General features: G+C 35.1%; 3 pseudogenes; 1 reads left to right on the forward strand and 2 right to left on the reverse strand.

Moving 5' to 3' along the window:
* Positions 1 to 5189: 5189 nt before the first annotated feature.
* LOC121366492 lies at positions 5190 to 8255 on the forward strand (annotated as a pseudogene).
* Positions 8256 to 8462: 207 nt separating this feature from the next.
* Positions 8463 to 10922, reverse strand: LOC121366493 (annotated as a pseudogene).
* A 1565-nt stretch (positions 10923 to 12487) lies between these two features.
* On the reverse strand, positions 12488 to 16215 carry LOC121366495 (annotated as a pseudogene).
* Positions 16216 to 18352: the final 2137 nt, after the last annotated feature.

The following is an 18352-nucleotide window of genomic DNA, read 5'->3' on the forward strand; positions in this document are numbered from 1 at the left end:
GACGGGGGAAAGATCTATAATGTTTAAATTTTAAACCACCCCTTTAATTGTAGCTGTGTGCCTTTTAGGGGAGGACCGAAGGGTTATAGAACACGCGAGTCAGATATTGGATCATTGTAAAATAATACAGCTTTACAAAATGACTATTATAATTACCCTAAGTGCTCGCAATTAAGTTTCAATATTCATCATCATTTTTTTTGTTTGTTATTTGGTATTTTAATAAAGGAACCTTCCCATGCCCTTTCTTTAATCTGTAAATATCCTTCGTCTCCGCGTGTCCGAAAAATTAGCTTGGATTGTAGGGTAAGGGGTGCCTTTAAATAAAGACGATTTTGTGGATTATTTTGCAATAATTGGCTCTATTGAAGGGGACGGGAGAGAGTTTGTTTTTCCCTTATTATAGATAAGGCTCCTTCTTCCCATTGGGAATCTGGGTTTGTCCGCGAAAGGTACATTATTGAAACTTTAGATATTATTTTAAAACAAATGTTTGCTTCCAATAAGTGTTTTTTTTTTCTTGAATTGGGTGAATTAAGAATTTTTATTTTTGCCCCCAGTCCCTTCTATGCAAATTTATTCTTTGTACCTATATTAGAATCTTCACTTTATCAAAATCAGAACTATTTTTTTATACTCAGAATGACAATTTTCTAAAGAATAGTACCACAAAGCGGGGGTAATTTCGAATGATTGGTTTTTTCCCTCCGCTCTTATCATCATCATCAATAGCTGAATTGGATTACATTTTCCACGAAAAACTGCCAAAAATTAGAGACTTTTGGAGGCTTTCTCCCAAGTGACTATCAACGTGTTCTGTAATAATAGAAATTGCTTATCATAGACCCTATTAAATTGAAATTAAGGATCTCATGTTATTAACTTGGTCAATAAACACTCTATTACATTGCAATTACCCGGATCTATGTAATTACCCGGTGGTCATAAACACTCTATTATAAGTATACCTTGAATGTATCAGGATAATAATGCTATAAATAAGTTCGTCCAATGAGAGCACTGACTAGTATAACGATATTATTAAGACGTTGCACGAATGATCATCAACAGCCCGTAGTTTCCTATAGTAAAATTGAAAAAACAAATGTACAAATAGGATAATGAATGTAGGCGGATGACTACGGACAGAACCCTGATAAGGATAGTCATCAATTGAGGACATACGAAAATAACATTGTAAATATGCTATTGAACAGAAGTGAGTTCCTCTGTGGCTTCAGTAATATTTGCTACCGAGTCTGATTCATCTCCTCAAATAAAAACCAAAAACTAGCCACTACATGTACAAGAAAAGATAAAAGAACAGAGAGAAACAAAGACAATACATACCATATGGAAAATACAATACACCGAAAAACAAAAAGTATTGTTATAATATTTCCAGATAGATGACCTATTATTGCTATCATGGTTCCTATAAGAGAGATACTTGAGGTAATTTCATATAATACAACAGACCAAGAAATCAGAAGCACGAGCAAATTCTAGTAATCTCACCCAATTATTATAAGAGCTAAACTAACTAGCAGCTCTAATAATATGAAGGTTATTTTGTTAATGCCAGTATCTTCCTTACCTAGCAATTCCATAGAGCTAATTGTTGAGAATGTGACGTAATATCAATAATATGTAATGTTATAACCAGTATGAGTAAATATATAACATGACATATCAATGTAGTTCTGTTATATGAAAATGTTATAAACTGGTGTCTTACTCTCTAACTCACCAAGCATCTTTGAAATATCTAGCAGTCAATTTTGAGGTATCATGAAGCTTCTGAATTATAAATTGACGCTCCTTTTTCAATTTATAAACAAGAGAAGAAAAATAGATAAAAAGTTTTTATGCAGTACCTCTTGGAAATCTGCTCCATTACAATGTGATAAATCATCTCTTAGTTGCTCTCTCATCCATGATTTGTAACGCTATATAAGAACCCTTATGCATAATTCTATAATGCATCAAAATACAAACTTTGTTTTTTCTGTATGAGAAAAAATATTCTATAAACTCCTCAAATATCTGTTGCATCAATAACATTACTGCCAATACCTGTAAATAAAAGAATCAGTCAGAGTAGTGTTACACTAAAAGGTTCAAGCTTAACTCCTAATACTACTCGCCAAGTATCTTCAGGAAATGTATCAAGGGCTTTTGTTGTATAGGTGGATATAACAATAAGAATAGTCCATGTCTAGAATGAGGTAAGAATTAGATAGACCACATTACTCTAGGACATATAAACAGGTGGACAATTGATTATGAGAATAATAAGGACTTTTTTGAGTATTGTATTAAAAGTAATGGTACATCAGATACTTGTAATAGGACAATTAAAGTTATTTTCAATGTTGTCTGATGATGTGTGAACGTAATACTAAGAATAAGATATATAGGACAAAGAGGATGTAGAAATACAACCTGCACATAAAGGAAATTAGAAGTTAGGAGGTGTAAAGCAGGTTTCTGACAAGTTATTGTACGTGTCAAATTATGTATTGTAACTTGCCTAGCTAGTCGCTTCCATTTCACCTGTATAAGTTTCCTCATGACAGGGATGAGTGAGAACAGGTATCACTCTATGCTCCACTGTAGCCTCAAACTATACAGATACTCAAAGTAGATATCAAGTAATAGCAAATACACTTACTGGAGATTTTGTAGAATAAGCTTGGGACTCAATACGACTTAATAAATATCTTGACGTCTTTCTGAAGCAAAGATTGTATATGAAATTGATCCATTCCTAAATTGAGCCTACATACATTAGATTATCAAATATTATTAGAGTTAGTTTAATCTTACCATCTGTGGCATATTAGATATCAATACTGACAAGTGCAGGATTACCATTTTATCAGATACATCACATCGTGCTGGATGAGTGAATCCAATGATAATAGAAATAGGGACTGCCTCAGTACGATCTATAACTCAATAGTAGTCAATGAAAATTAACAAGTTACTGACCTAGTTCAGCTCCAAGTTGTAGTGGTGTTTTCCCTCGAATATAACACATGGTTTGCCCTTAGTACTATCATAACAGCTATGGAAAAAAGAAACTTTGCATGTATGTGAGAGAGAAAAGAGAGTTACTCCTTTGCCAATTAAGAGTTCAAGAGCTTGTATTGCGAGGACCCCCCACGTACAGCATAATGTACAACTGTTTGTTCATCGTTTTGATTTGACATCTAGTTTAGCTATTTAAAAGGAAGCATTAATAGAATATATTAGTAATATTTTCCAACCTCCATTATCCAATAAAAACTCATCATATCAGTATGATTACAATATGCTGCAATGTGTAATGGAGTGCGGTCCTTCATTGTTCACTGCATCAAATCTCTCCTCCGTTGACAAGGACAAATCAGCCACTTGATATCCCTTTTTTTTTTTTGTTGTGAAGCAATTTCATGGAATATTGTTGCTTCTGTGAATTCTGCAAAGAATAAAGATAACGTCACTAAAACAAAAATTGGAATTTTGAATGTATACAAAAAATAATACTATATTAATTTATTTCAAGTCATCAAATAGATCTTTGCTGTAAATGCAAAAATATATTTTTATGGTTTCTCTCTTTCTATCTTATAGTACCATCGTGTGCAGTAATGTCTGCTCTGTCAGTTTATAAGTTCACTCAAATACTATCGAAGTCGATATTTATTTTGAGGGTGTTGTGAGAGCCACTGAAAATAAATATAATACGTTGAGATAAAGGAAACGGATGAGATCTCATCTGGAGATGGTTTTGACCTATAAGATATATACAAGTCACATTAATATCATGAAAAATATACTACTTACTTTCACTTGTTAGATCTCCGATAGATTTGTTCTCGTGTACAGGAGAAATTGACCATGCGTTATGTCTTGCAAATCGTCTCGCTCCATTTTCAGATGACTCCTCAGATGTGGATGTACTCGAGCAGCCATTCTATTCAGTTCTGTGAGCGATTGTGTTGTCGATTTTCACTTAAAAGCAAACCCTTAAAAAACTCCGCTCCACCTCGCACGTTGCCGTTACGAGCGAGGCCCACCCCTCTTTTTAAATTTTACCCAGTCTAACGTATGGATTTGACTTAGTTATAATTATTAATTATTTTGAAAAATCTAATGAGACAACCAGCTAGCTCCTGAATTAATTATTATATGTATAATGACTAGGAAGTGTGATTCCTGGATGTGCTCTGATTTGATTACTGGTAGTTGACCAGCTAATGGGATCACATTCCAACATAATTGTAATGTGACGTTTTGATTATCCCTATAATAAATAATGATAAATTAATTAATTAACCACATGTTAGTCAATAACAAGGACATTTATTAACAGTGATGATATCAGTAATATTTACCTTAATCCAAGGACCATGATCAAGAAAGTGATACTCTATTGATGTTGACGATATCTGTATAACTGCTGGTTGACCTCTTAATATGATCTTGTCCCACAGAACTATCTCATTGACAGGCTGAGCGAGAGAGAGATGAGAGAGAGAGAGAGAGAGAGAGAGAGAGAGCTCGAGAGAGAGAAGAGAGAGAGACTGAGATTGAGTCGAGAAGAGAGAGAGAGAAGAGAGAGAGAGAGAGAGAGAGAGAGAGAGAGAGAGAGTTTGTAACAATTACAGTATCAACTTACATATTTGTCAGTCTTATAAGATGCTACTACGTACACAAATAATTGTTTAGTGTTCCAATCAAATAAAGAAGAAAAATCTAAAGATGACGAACTTAATTGATATATATATGATATATTAATAATTATTACTCGGCAATGATTTCTAATTGTATATCAACCAAATCATGTTCCATTTTTGTCTCATGACATGTACACGCCTCCTATTGTATAGAATGATAAGGATCAGTTATGTTAAACATTAGAATGGAATAATTGGTATCGGAATGAGTCCATTGGTATGGAAATAAGTATGTTAGCATGGGAATGAGTCTGTTAATATTTGAAAAGTTAATTAGCATTTGGAATGAGTCTGTTGGTATGGGAATGGAATGTATTTATTAGTACAAGAAAAGTATATTGGTAATTAGAGTAGTCTATTGGTATAGGAATGAGTCTTACACTGATATAGTATATGATGGCGATGGTTTTGACTGATGCATCAGCGACAAGACGATCCTTGAAAGCAGTTGACAAGTAACACAACATGGTCACTACAGCCAGTGCAGTCAGAGTAAAAGAGAAGACGCCATTTAATCTTGACAACGAACTGTTTCATAGTGCTAAGAAAGGAGAAGGCAAGGTTTCCTACAAGGAGGTGTACCCTATTAATTAGTGAAAATTAAGAAGCAATTATAAGTATTATGAATGAGAAGAATGTCACACTTAATTTTAACATCGAGGACATGGACAAGACTACTCCTCGAATTTGTTATAGAAGGTTTGGACGAAGACCAGCATTCTGTTGCTCACTCGACATCCTTTTTTCGTACGACCACCTCCCTCTCCTGGATGTATTAGAACTAGTCCCTCCGTTGTGTCAGACTCTGAAAAGAAGACATCAGATGGCGCACTTTTGTCAAATTAGTAAACACTGTCAAATTTATAAAGAAGTGGACTCAGAGAGAAGAAGACACAGCTAAAGGAAGGGAGGCATTTCTCAAAAAATTTAAACTCTCTGTCCCTAACATTGATAGTGCATCAACTTGTGGTGCTACTCCTTCATACAAGAAGATCAAGAAGGAGAGACCAGAGGAAATTGGGTACCTTTAAAGACGTCGTATCAGTCGTTGGTTACGTCACTTGTATTTCAATCCTATGAATGTCAGTTTATATCGTTGGTTGGTTGTGATAACAATAGCTGTCCTTTATAACTGCCTATGTTATTATTGCTCGTCAGACCTTTTCACAACTGCAGGACGAACCATGGAAAGTAGGGTGTGGCTAACTCTCGATTATATTGCAGATGCATATACATTCTGGACATGGTCATTCAGTTTTAGAACAGGTTAGTGGTATCAGAATGAGTCTATTGGTATAGGAATGGAACTGTTGGTATTAGATTGAGTCTATTGGTATAAGTCCCTTTATTTTATTTTAGGTTATTTCGAACAAGGTATGGTAATAACAGATTCTCGTAAAATGGCGTTACATTATATTTACCTCAAGAGCATTTTAAATTTGACGTCATTTCGGCGATACCTTTTGATTGGTTATATGCTATACCTAAAGTGGGGCGTGTGCTTACACAATCGTACGTCTTAACAGAATTGTACGACTTCATCGAATAATGCAATTTTTTTATCAAAGAGAAAGTAGAACAAATTGGCCTAACTTTTTTCCGTATTCTCAATCTCCTACTTTACTTATCATTAACAATCCCATTGGAATGCATGTTTTTATTTCTTAATATCAATGCGTATTGGATTTGGCTCAGACACTTGGTTCTATCCCAGTATTGAGATGATAATGGTACATTAAATGAGTTTTCAAAGCTAACTCGACAATATCTAGGAGCTTGTATTGGTCTACACTGACATTAACAACAATTGGTGAATTACCAGCTCCTGTTACTGACATATAACATCTCTTTGTCATTTTTGATTTTCTGGTAGGCGTTTCTCATATTTGCTGTCATCGTTGGAATGGTGGGCGGGAATCATTACTAACATGAACATTCGAAAAATTGAATTCCAATGGCGTCTAGATAATATCAAGGCAGTACATGAGATATCGGACGTGGGTAAACCCTTCACAGGCTCGTGTTATTAGATGGTTTAATATCTTTGGACCTCAATAATCATTCTCTTGATGAGCAAGCTATTCTCAAATCATTACCTGATAAGTTACATGCTGAAATAGCAATACATGTCCATTTTGAGACATTGAGAAAAGTGGAGATATTTAAAGAGTGTGAAGTTGATTATAGAGAATTAGTACTTAAATTAAGACCACAAGTAAGTACCTAGGATAGCTAACTCTAAACCATAGTGTCCCTGGGATACTTACTATAGTGGCCTAGGATAGCTACCATTAGTAAGCTCTAGACTAGTAAACATCAGTACTTATCCAGTGACCTAGATATCTACCATTAGTAAGACTCTAGACTAGTGAACATCAATACAACTTACCAGTGATCTAGGATAGCTACCATTAGTAAACTCTAGACTAGTAAACATCAGTAACTTATCACAGTGACCTAGGATATCTACCATTAGTAAGCTCAGACTAGAACATCAATACTTCTACCAAGTGATCTAGGATAGCTACCATTAGTAAGCTCTAGACTAGTGAACATCAATACTTATCACAGATCTAGGATACTCCATAGTAGTTCTAGACTAGTTAACATCAATACTTACCACAGTGATCTAGTGATAGCTACCATTAGTAAGCTCTAGACTAGTGAACATCAATACTTACCACAGTGATCTAGGATAGCTACCATCAGTAAGCTCTAGACTAGTGAACATCAATACTTATACACCGTGATCTAGGATAGCTACCATTAGTAAGTTCTAGACTAGTATACATCAGTACTTATCACAGTGATCTAGGATAGCTACCATTAGAAGTTCTAGACTAGTATACATCAGTACTTATCACAGTGACCTAGGATAGCTACCATTAGTGTGCCCTATCTTCTGTAGGTGTATTCTCCTGGTGATTATATTTGTCGTAAAGGTGATATTGGAAAAGAAATGTACATTATTAAAAATGGCAAGTTAGAAGTTGTAGGAGAAAATGGAGAAGCCTTTGCTACATTATCCAATGGTTCATACTTTGGAGAAATAAGTGTCTTAAATTTAAGTGAAAGTGGTAACAGAAGAACAGCCAGTGTAACGTTCAGTAGGTTACTCTAACCTCTTTCTGTCTCTCCAAGGTACGTCTATGATAATACAGTTGTCTATTATTCCATCATCTATCTGTCCATTTACTGTATTTATTCATCCATTTATCAGTCCATCCATTTATCCATCTATCAAAGTGACATTCTTACATTCTTTTCTTAGGCTGATCTCCTTGAGGTTCTCAAAGAGTATCCTGAAGCAAAAGCAATATTAGAGGAAGAGGGAAGAAGAACATTAATGAGAGATCGTTCACTTGAAAATGAGATATCACAAGTACGTGATGTTATATTGATTTTTTATTGTTTTATTTGTTACTATAGCCACTCCCAATATCATGGCAATCAATACCTCCTACAGATGACGATCACATGACACGTATAGACGAACTGACAGAACTTGAAGCAGTTAGAAAAACGTTTTAATCGTCTACTTGAGAATATAGTACAGCTCAAATGAAATTAAAACAACGCATTCATGCTTTGGAATTATTAACTACATGATGGCAAACCGATCACTTTATTTTGTATGAGTCTTTCAAAATTTTTTTTTTTATTTTTTATAAGCAAATATTATGTCCTGAAGTAATTTAGAATGTATTCATAAGATGAGAGTGGTATCGATAAAAATATTTAGGTTTCTAAGAAAAAGTAGTTTCCAGAGAGCTTTTGTTCCATATCCTACAGAGAGAAATACAGCAACTTTCATACAAAATTTACTTACTTTGACTGAATTTTTCTTGTTGATTCGAGGACGGAAATTCTCACTATCTCTTCTGAATGTAATTTCCAAAGATTTCAAAAAGAATTCATTCCCAGTAACAATGAAGTAGGTGTATTAGCTAATGTTTTTAATTGATGGAACACCATCAAAAACAATTACTCTATCAGCTAAATAGGTAGCCATTATGAAATCATGCTCAACAACAAAAAGCATCTCTTCTTCGCATGAAGTATAAACCTGAGAGAAGTTAATTATTATTGTCTAATTAAGGGGCATAGTTATTATACCTCTTAATGACTTTAGCTGCAATAATACGTTGTTCAGAGTCTAAATATGCAGATGGTTCATCAATAAGATATACATCAGCAGGCTATAAAAAAAAGAAACAGTTTCAAATTTTTTGTGTGATAATCAGGCTCCTAAATAAAAGTGATTGTTACTTACTTTGTCCCAAACAAAGAGTTAATGCAACTCGTTGTAGTTCTCCTCCTGAAAGGTTAAGGACTCCTGATCAAACAAGTTTTCTATTTGAAGTGGTTTCATCACATCAATATAATTGTGGATGAATGTATGAATCTCGTATTTTATTGTTAGTAATTGGCGGACTGTCCCGGGAATTTGGGGCTTATTTTTTGTGGTTTATAACTAACATTCATTTGAGGGACTTCATCTAAAAAAATTTGAAATGGTTTTTGGTGTTATTATTAACTAATACATACCTCCTGTATCTGGTTTAAGATGACCCGCCATTAGTCTAATAAAAGTAGTCTTCCCGTTCCATTCTCCTCCCAACATAACAATTATTTCACTGTCTGTAAACTCTCCCTTTTTTACTTCCATTTCAAAGGTCCCTAATTTCTTGGTCATGTCTGGATATGAATAACGTCTCATTCTTTTAATGTCATCCTGGGTGTGAGTGTGAGAGAGAGGGGAGCAGTCAAGATAATGTAACTTTACTTACAAAATCTGCTGTCTCAGCAACTTTAAACGTCAAAACTTGTCTCCCTAAAACGTAGATTTTCAGTTGGAATATATCCATCCAAAATATATTAATTCCTATTACAAAACATTACCAAACATTATCTGATATTGTACTACCTTCTCTGACACTAGATGGTAGGGTCACCACACCATAAGCTCCTGGTACTCCATAGAGACAACATATAAAATCAGACAGATAGTCTAGAACACTAAGATCATGTTCCACAACAATGACATATCTTGAGAAAGAGTTAATTTCATAGAAGATACTATGTGACTCACCGGTCCCTCGTTCAGAGGTCACGGATAGCTCCAGCTGCTTTTAATCTTTTGTTTTTACATCAGATAGCTGGAAGGTTCGTCAAACATGTTATCTATAATAATATATACATGTATTAAGTACATGTGTTGCTATGGTAACATACATGTCCGCTCTTTGAATACATACCACAGCACATGCAAATCGTTGCAGTTCACCTCCACTTAAATCTTCAATATTTCGATCTCTAACAGCATCCAAGTCTGTTGAAAAATAATTGATGTGATTCTCTCTCCTCTCTCTCTCTCTTCTCACCAAATGAACTACAGACAGAGTCCTGAGTATTTAATTCATCTTTCTTTATCCAACATTGCTTGAACTGTCCCTTTGGCAGCTTTGGGTATCTGATCTACATATTGAGGTTTAATACAAGCCTATAGATACAATATCATATATATATTACTATGATATATCAACCTTGAGATTATATTCTATGATCTTTGTAAAATAGTTTTTGTAGTTCAGAACCTCTGAGTATATCAATATTTCCTGCCAATTGGGTGGATTCTAAAAGAAAATAAATAACAGACAACAGGATGTAATAGCTCACTGCAAATTTTCCTAGATTTGGCGGGAGTTTTCCCGAGAGTATCTTGAGGGCCGTGGATTTACCAATGCCATTTGTTTCCTACAAGACCTAGTACAACCCCTTGACGTGGGACAGGGAGACGATGAAGCTTGAATGAATTGGCCGAGTAACGATGAGTTGTATCTTTCTCTAAGTTGCTAGGTAAATTGATAACTGATATTGCTTCAAATGGACATTTCTATTGAAGAAAATAAATCTGTTAAGTCATCTCAACTAGCGACAGACCTTTACACAGATACCACATCCAATGCACAGAATCTTCAGATATTGAAGCTATCTTATCAGCTGGAGTAACTTCAATACATAACTTACCTAGAAAGATAATTGTGTGCTACAATCATATCTGTGGACAGAGTGTGGACTGCAGATAAATCTTACCCATTTTTACTACTGGACAAGATCGACGGCATTCTTGACGACATTTCTTTGTTTACACCGATCAGCGCTAACAATAGCTATTCTCGTCAATTTATCAGCCATTTTATGAGACTGGCCATGTGGTGGTGCAATGCTGAGTTAGGAAAGAAAAAAGGTGTGGTCAAATTGACTTACTAATTATTCTACCGCCCACCTTCTTTATTGCTATGGCACAAAGACACACTGATGGATGTAACCAACTCTGCTTGCTTTCAACTTGTTGAATCCACCCGAAGAAGAAAGCAAGGAACAAGAAGTTTAGTCTCAAATAGTCATATAGATTATAAAATTTATATTCAACCAGTTAACAGTGGTCCATCCCCTTATCTCAACCCTGGTTCCATAGGGCCACCACAAAGTTATAGAAAATACAACTACTAAGAAAACCAGAACATGACAAAGATATCTGGTGTCCAGAAAAGTGAGTGCGCAAATGAACTATCATTTGATGATCCAAGAACTGAACCAACGTAAGCTATGTTCTCATTCTAAACTATTAGTTATTATCAAAATAGGATGATGAGTGGTTTGTGTAAATACTACTGCGTTACGTTACCATATATGTCATGGCATGTTACATCTATATAGAAATAACACATTTTTAAATAGCTTTTTCCCTAAAATTATGCCATTTTATTGTTTTCCTTACTTCACTCCAACATTAGTCATTTTTCTGAGTTTTATTTAGTTCTATTCTATCACACATAACTTAGTTTAATTATACTAACTGCTACAAATTGTAACAAGAACACATTACCTCTAAATAGATACCATAGTACAGAGATTTCCTTGTGGAAATGGTCATTATTAATGAACTTTCATTGTTAACAGTTGAGTTGTTAACATTCACTATGACACAATAACTTGGGTTACCATTGAAAGGTGTTATCTTATGTCCATGTTGATATAATACTCTGATAATAATCTTTGTTTTGTTTTCACTTGGACTATGTATTTTAAATAGATCTATGAAATGCTATATAAACAAGATTTTACTACTGAGATGTCTTCCTTGGCATGGGTAACAAGACAACCATTTTACAGCTGCCTGCGAAAGTTTAGTGGTACGCAAAGATGATGTCAGAATATGATGATTACCTTATATATTGTTGCAGTTGAGAATCAACTTACCTAACCACTGAAGCCAAAGATATTGATTTAACTGTCACCAAATAAACACGTCGATTGCAGAACATCAAAACCAGTAAGTTATATAATTTTTAATTTTTTTTAAATTTCTTTTCTTTTTATAAATAAACGATTATTATAGTCGTCTTGGTCCTCTATTTGCCACATACTGTTGATGCAAATAGTAGTAAGGCACGTTGGTTAAAACCACACTAATGTACTTGAAGTGACATTGAAGGTTGTACGAGAGTATGACTTTTCTTACAAGTATGAATCGCTATTTTCTCTTGTTGTCATGTTTTTGGACATTTTCTCTTTTGTCAAATTATCAATGGTGCCAAAATGTCTGATCTAATAAGACACATGTTTGGACAATAATCGAATTACATTTTAGTGGTTTTAATAAAAATATTCATAATCTATAATAATACTTAAGAGTAACCCATGCTGACGCAAATTGGTTGCTAAGCGTATCTAAGGCGATGGCCAATGAGATTTCTTTACGCAAGCCACCCACTCACCAGCTGGGACAAAATCTTGAGGCAAGCCACATCGCTGTCACTTGGCCCTGGAAGTGAGCTGTCTACGGTTTTGCTGATTCTAGCCTTTTTGCTTTGCTGAACATACCAAACCATGTGAGTAAATAAATACCTGACCATGTCGTTGACCTATGTACTGCCTCTTTTCCCGTCACACAATGGCTCCTGTCCTGGTTTTATCTCCAGTAACAGTACATCAAATGGCTGATAAACCTAACATGGACGAAGTAACAAAAGTTCGATAAATCAAAGTTGAAGCAAACTGACACAAGAGAAGAACCCGCTACCAACAAAAGAAAGTAAGATAGAACGCGTTTGTTCGCTTCTTTATTCTACCCTTTCTCTTTCCTTAGCTATTGAACAAGAAAAGGCGCAGTAACTTGTTCATCATGTAGTTTATATTAATTTGTTTGTCTCTTACTTGTACAAACGACCTCAAGTTCTGTGCAACTTGGATTTTTTTGATTTAAGTTTTCATGTGGAGTATATATTATTATGTAGCTCTAGTCAATGGTAGATGTTTGTTAATCATTTCCAATTTTTGAGGCATTCTGTTAAAAAAAGTCAATAATTTATGAAAAATATTAATTAAAATGTAAATTACTGTTAGTGACAGTTAGGTGATGAATACATATAACAACAAAATGTATTATTAGCTGCTGAGGTATTGTAGCATTTAAAAGTCTTGAAGCCATTTGCAAATATTATCTCGATGGATTTGTCGAGCTCTCTTACTGATTCCATATCTAATGGATTAGCTGCCCGAAGGTCCAAATGATGTGCTCCACCATTAATAACTACTGCTATTAATGTATCTGATAGAGTTTGTAGAACACCTCCACCACTCCATGGATCTAAGTTACCATTGCTACAAAGAGATTGTAAATGGGGTGTAGCTTGGACGTACCTGAAGACAATGTTGGACACGCCTGTCAGTTCTTTCCACCATATTGAGTTTCTATCCAATGTGGGCGTGGTGTAGTTCCGTTGTATATAGCTTGACATCCTTTAGTATAGAGACTTATATTCCACTAGCAAACAAGTAATATTATTTGATTGTTTATCATATACTTACAATTTGTTTGGGAAAGATATCATTAGTACCATCGCTACATATTGGCATGACCATTTCAGTACAAGCCTAAATATTAGAATTGAGTGTCTATTGTGTACTTTGGATAATAGCTTTTGTTTGTATTAGAACTAAGGACATCAAACCTGGAATGACCAGCCCTTCTGTCCCAAAGTGCTTCGAGCTTCTTTATTTAAATCCAAGCATTTACTCTGTCCAGTATAATTGTAATATACTTGAACAGCTTTTGCTAATCCTTGTAATATCTATAATTAAAGAAATCAATTAAGACATCAATCATAACAATTTTTACAGATCACTTGTATCAACACAACAAGCATTCCAACTATTATCAATCACAACTATAGTATGTATAGGGGAACAGTAGAACTGTGTATTAAGACAAAATTACTGTTTTTTAAAATACATTATCAGTGAACTGTTACTACTTACGAGATTGTCCATCACTGAGAGGTTGGCCTAAATACTGACAGGTTTTCCTATAAATACAAAAAACATTACATTTGAGCTTGTCACAACATTATCAACATACATTTAATGGCCACGCTGCAGAGGCTCAGAAATCAGTAGGATATGGATAATTAGCTGTTAAAACAATAAAAACAATAATAAATAAAACATTATCCTACTTTCAGCTAGTTCAAACCAAATATCATATAACCATTGGTCAGTTGATTAATTTAGAAAGATCACTACAACGAGAAAATGTTTTGTGGATATCCAAATCAATCCATCTGTGACCACAAAGAGACAACTTTATCATAAATGGCTTCAGGTTATTATAGTAGTCCACCTGTTCTTTGAGCAACATTAGAGAGAGCTCTCCAAGAACTTTTAATATTGTTAGCACAGGTTGAGTTGATAGAATTCAGTGTGGAAGATATAATGTGATAGGGTTTCTATCAGAAAACATGTAATTTGTGTGGACTAAAATATAACTTTACCTCACAGTCTGTGAGTCCAGGAAACTGCCAAATTGGAGCTGAAGCAGCAATAGATCTAAGAGAAAAGTTTGTCTTTATAAATGCATGCATCATTATCTGTCATTTGGTTCTCCCATCAACCTGTGCATTAGCTATAAATATGTCTATGCATAAAGCCATATTAATATATAACTTAGTAATAGCAAAAAGTTTTTATAAAAAGACAATTACTCCTAAAAGCACACAAAGTAGATCTGTTTTTCTTAATTCTCCTGTGAGAAGTCTATCTACCCACAATTACTGCCCAAATAGACCACATTCAACCCAAAGTATACTCCTATACACATACTTACCCAACCACAGCACTAGGAATTTCATTCTCATCCAAGCTGCCAACATTCCTGTAAACCAAAATAACAGAGTCATACACCTGGTACACTAATGAGGTCATGCTCTACAAACAGTGCATAGTAATGGCATAAACATAGTACCTCCATACGATCCACCAAATGCCATACAGGAACTTGTCCATAATTCTCTCTCAGGTTAAGATGAGAACAGCATAATCTGCTAATGCTTGCTCTGATGTAAGATAACCTGTATGTTCCAGATCCTTAAAAGAGTCAGAACCGAATGGTAGCGAAACCCCATAATAACGATGTTCAGCAAAAACTATCATTGCATTGTAATCTGGAGCTATTTCCCATACAAAGCCCTAAAGACAATACAGAAGGATCATGGAGACTTAGTGATCATATGAAATGTCAAAGAACAAGCAGTTTTTGTTCCTAGATCTACATTCTCAAAGGAATGAGACTACATACGGTATTGTTTGCAGAACCATGTGATGTCTCCTTCATTGCCACAGTAAAAGAATATAGGTGACCCTGATTTCCAATGATCTGTGTTTTATATATCTCTGTTGAAATGTCGCGCTAGGTGACGCAAAAGCGAAGTGATCTATCTGTAAAAAACGGAGATTGGAGGTGTGGCTACATGATGTTCTTACTTGTTGATCAATATATTTAGTGCTATAATTGTAGGGGGGGCCAGGAAATAGCCTACTTTTGTAGGTAAACGAAACGGACACCTCCTTGAACCCTCAGAGTTATCCATAGTAGAAAAGAGCAATTGAAAACTTACAAAAACCTTCATCTTTCTGGTAGAAATTCCACGTGACTATGTACGGACGTGAACGGAAACATTCTGAAATTTCTAGAGAATATAATGCGACTATAAATCTACTATAGTCCGTATATTCGAATATTAAAATTCATTTGTCTAGAAAGATTTATTAAAAAGTTAGTCACACAATAGTAATTATATAGTAGTAAGGAATGACAGAAGATATAAAGTTGTTTAAAAATGATATAGCTTGGGATATAAGTTGTCATTATTAATCTTATTGTGAATTTTTATAATTATTTGGGGGGTATAAATGAAGTGTTTGTGGTTAACATGTAGTAGCTTTTAATACCTGTATAATTGGGAGAACACAAATATACAACAAACTTACTACAAACATTTTCAAATGTAATCATTGTACATGTTATTGAGGTAGACAATGTGTCATACAATAGCTTAATTCCTTTACCATTGTCAGTGGAATAGCATGAGGCACAGTGGGGAAGTGGAGTTGTCGGAGAAACACTGTTTGTATGACCATATCCCATTGTCAATGGAGAACTACATACACGCATCATGAGAACATTTTGAATGAAAAGTTTAATTTACGACCAGGAATTGACATCATTGTCCCTGTTGTAATAGGACTTCTGTATTAGATAAGAGAGAGAGAGAGGGCAAAAAAACAGTTTATAATATTTGAGTGGAAGAGAAAGAGAGAGAGAGATTCTACCTGCACATGAGAACAATTTTGGTGGTTTATTGCGATCCACATGTCCACTACTGGTCGTATATTCTACATATCAACAGTACATAGATACTATAAATTACACAAGTTATTTATAATACCTGAACTTGTGAGATTCAGGAGCATCCATAACTTAATGAGGGGGGACCACGTGGTTCCATTATAACTACTTCATGTCTCTCATCCACGATGATCTCTATAGTATTTGGACCTGCACTAGTGCTGGTGCTACGATTGGTTGTGGTTTTTCGATTATAACGGGTCTCTGGTGTCCAACGAGTACGCTGAAACAGCCTTCACTTTAATACCTGATATTTCCTCCAAAGTATCATCATATTCTACACTGACTACTCGTGCATTAGGAGTACTGAATTGTCGTACTTAGGGAGATGGTTCTTTTTTTTAGTGCATCACGAGGGAGAGGGAGAGGGTGTGGTAGTGACTGAAGATACTTTTGGTTGGACGTTATTATGTACAATTTGAATCCCTAGGATTACTTGAAAGACTATTATTGAAACTAGACTGATCTGAGAGGACTTCGTAAGTAATTCAGACTCAGTAACAGTAACTTTCAGTGGAGCAAATGGATCTTCTTCTGTATGTTAGTTGGAAGATGTTCAGGTACTTCAGGATGGACTATAGGATCAATATCACCTCTCTCCCTTCTCCTTGACCACGTATAGGTTCTTCATTTTGTTCTCTTCATCAGAAGCAACAGAGTGTCATCGTCATCACTGCCTTTCCTGCATATCTACTGGTTTAATAGATCTCCCTTGCAGAGGAGTCATATCCAGGTGACGGTCTCTTCTTAGCTAAATCATTAATGCTTGAAGTTGTTGTTGGAGTTCATCTAATGTTTTGGAGTATCTGTCATTTGACTTTCAGTTGTTCATCAAGTATATCCTCCAAATCATGATCTATGCTATCACTTCTTCTTTCTTGGTGCTGGCACCTGGGGTGGATTTCTATATACATGGCTACTTCCCTCTGCTGTCTCTCTCTTTCCAGTGTTCTTCTTCCCAAAGAATACTAGATTCTGTCCTTTTGATTGGACCTGTGAGCTCTCTTCTTAAATAATTCTGAAAACAAAATTGATAAATTTATTAAGTAACCATATTGTCCATCATTTCTGTCTGTCCCATCCATTCATCCATCTATCTATATACCAGGTAGATGTCTTCAACTCCTAATGTTCGGGAGCGTCCATGCAGCGCTGAGCTTTGTCTTATCAGTGAAATCAAACTGAACGTGTCATGATCAGTGTACATCATGTCTTAACAGACACTATGCCAATCTCCCTGGTTGAAGACCACTGGATTCCCAGCTGGACGCACCTGAAGAAAAATATGATAAAATCAAACTGAATTAGATATAGATCTACAGTAGTGAAAGAATGGACAAACAGGTTATAAGTAGCTACCTGACAGGTAATAGTAACTCCTATTTTTGCATGTAATGCTGTATTAGCTCCTCCTATGATTTGTAAACCAAAGCTACCAGAATTTAGCAGGTATTGTAACTGTTAGTGAAATATTAGTAGGTCAGTAGAAGACAAGGAGGTGATGCATCCTTTCATCAACTGGGGAGCCATCTTTGGTTGGTGTAACCTGTGAAAATAAGGTAGTAATTAGTTTTTGTTTACAAAATCTTAAAGAGCTTTCTTAAAATGTCAACAGTACTTACCATAAACAGTTTGTTTTTGTTGGTTGGGGTGCCAAGTCATGTGACCCATTAGCTAGCAGTTCCTTCGTCAGGATGGTATTGAGTAGTTATTCATCTACTGCAGATTGGATTATTTTAGCTAATAGTTCATCACGGTGTAGTTCTTGGTCTTTGTTTTAATCGTTATGTGTGGGTCTTTCTTATAGTTTCTTTGTGCTAGTTTTGTGCTTGAAGGTGTGTCTCCTTTAAAGACTGTCTGAGGTCAATGATAAAAA

Source organism: Gigantopelta aegis, unplaced genomic scaffold (genome assembly GCF_016097555.1).
Source record: "Gigantopelta aegis isolate Gae_Host unplaced genomic scaffold, Gae_host_genome ctg5944_pilon_pilon, whole genome shotgun sequence".
Taxonomy (NCBI): domain Eukaryota; kingdom Metazoa; phylum Mollusca; class Gastropoda; order Neomphalida; family Peltospiridae; genus Gigantopelta; species Gigantopelta aegis.